Source organism: Rhinolophus sinicus, linkage group LG03, assembly GCF_036562045.2.
Source record: "Rhinolophus sinicus isolate RSC01 linkage group LG03, ASM3656204v1, whole genome shotgun sequence".
Taxonomy (NCBI): Eukaryota; Metazoa; Chordata; class Mammalia; order Chiroptera; family Rhinolophidae; genus Rhinolophus; species Rhinolophus sinicus.
This window is the reverse complement of record NC_133753.1, coordinates 56,922,770-56,924,986: the sequence shown is the minus strand read 5'-3', so window position 1 is coordinate 56,924,986 and position 2,217 is coordinate 56,922,770. Positions and strand designations below refer to the sequence as shown.

The 2,217-nt window shown below is 41.9% G+C and overlaps 1 pseudogene; it reads left to right on the top strand.

Moving 5' to 3' along the window:
• Positions 1-510: 510 nt before the first annotated feature.
• On the top strand, positions 511-911 carry LOC141570360 (large ribosomal subunit protein eL32-like; annotated as a pseudogene).
• Positions 912-2,217: the final 1,306 nt, after the last annotated feature.

Sequence of the window (2,217 nt, the reverse complement as noted above, 5' to 3'; positions counted from 1 at the left end):
TTCCTAAGTGCCAATAGGACTGATATAGATAATAATCACTCCGTAATATTGGAGGAAAAAAAAAATCACTGTGAGGTGGACTGGTCAGGGAATGCTTTGTGGGAAGCGGGAATTTGAATCTCACCTAGAAGGATAAGTAAAGAGAGCGCATTCAAGGCAGGGAATGTTGGATCACTAAACAAGTAGAATCTGGAAGGAGCAGTTTGCTCTGAAATCCTGGAAAAACTGCTTGTCCCTAAAGGCTTCTGAGGTTGGGGTGGGCAGGGACAAGTGAAGTTCAGAGTGCAGCCACCTCTGACTCAGTTCAGCCACCTGTTGAGACATTTCTCCACAGGCCACTCACATTTCTACATGTCTTGCAAGTGAGGTCCTGCTTGCACTTTGTTCCAGACTACCTTGTCAAGGATGTTTTGATGGTGATAGTGTGTCCCTCTGGAATAAAGGGTAGGCATGCTGACTGCCAATTATAATAGATTCAGGGGCGGTTGCATCCATCTCCAACCAAGCATCATGACTGCTCTCAGACCCCTCATGAAGCCCAACATCATCAAAAGGAAGATCAAGAAGTTCATCTGTCACCAACCAGACTATGTCAAAATTAAGCATAACTGGCAGAAACTCAGAGGCATCAACTACAGGGTACAGAGAAGATTCAAGTGCCAAATCTCGGTGCCCAACATTCATTGTGGCAGCAACAAGAAAACAAAGCATATGCTGCCCAGTGGCATCTAGAAGTTTATGGTCTACAACATCAAAAACCTAAAAGTGCTGCTGATGTGCAAGAAATCCTACTGTGCTGAGATTACTCACAATGTTTCCTCCAAGCACTGCAAAGCCATGTGGAAAGGGTAACCCAGCTGCCCATGAGTCACCAATCCTAATGCCAGCTGCACAGTGAAGAAAATGAATAGACAGTTCATGAGAAAGTTTTATTTGCATTAAATAAAACCATAAAACCTCTGCAAAGAAAAATAAAATTCAGTTTCCCTTAGCTCAGAGTTGTTTATATGTACAAGTATTGATTGGCTGGCTCTATTCACATTGTGCTATGGAAGCTAGGTCTTGGGGAACTGACCAAAAAAATGCAGATACTCTAGCTACTACTATTGCTGTAAGTAATAAATTATTTTTGTCTCTGCCCAACGAGTCTCAGGTCTTCTACCAGTGTTCATGAAACTGAAACAGGCTAACATGCTAAGTCGCATGTAGGGTAAAACTCAGACCCTTTACAGTTTTTGATAGAACCTATCTCTAGAACAGATTTCCCTGAACAATACCTCATAGCAGGCAGGGTACTAAATACTGGGAATATAGAACCAAAAGGCACAGTTCTTACCTACAAGGAACCTCCAATGTACAGATTAGGAGGTTACTGAACTTGGTGCTAGATTAAGTCCTCACTTAACAATGTCGATAGGTTCTTGGAACTGTGGTGAAACGACGTATAATGAAACCAATTTTACCATAGGCTGATCCATATAAACAGGAATTAAGTTCCTATGGCATCCCATCAACACTCTCACGAAATGACGATGGTCTGAGGACCTGCTGTAGTAGAGTTTCAGTGTAGCTAAATCTCTAAGTTAGTGAATGCACACAGAAGGTCAAACTCAGACTAATAAAATTCTAGCCATGATTGTGATGACAGCCCAACAAAAAGGTGGAGACGATATGGTTTTTAGTTCTCTGAGAATAGGTGTATTCTCTACAGATGGCAGGAGCTAAGAAACATGATAGAACATGGAGACTTAAAGAAGGCTTTAAAACAATACCTTTCAGTCCTCAGCTGCCAAGAAAGGAGGTTGCTTTTAGATGGACTCTTGCTTTCTATAATTCTTTCCTGAATAAAGTGTTCTGAAGGGTGACAGTAGGAGTATCACTTTTTGACCCAGAGATCAAAGGCCATGTCTGCTGTGCAGACGCCTGGTGATGTTGGTAAATGGGATTTCTAACTCTGATTGCATCTAGGATGAGAGAGAAGGCAGGTACTATGTTAAATGTGGGCACAACCAATGAACAGAGCTGTACTGTGAAAAGCAGGAAAGTCACATATAGATGGAGAAGGATCTAGAACCCTAAGGCTGTAGTCTCTGAAACAGATTTGGTCTCATGTATAGAGCCCAAGAAACTCGATTTTTAATCGATAGAGGCTCCATTAGAAAATAGGATGAGGACTTCCAATAGTAAGGAAGTAAGGAAACCTGCAGACAAGGTACT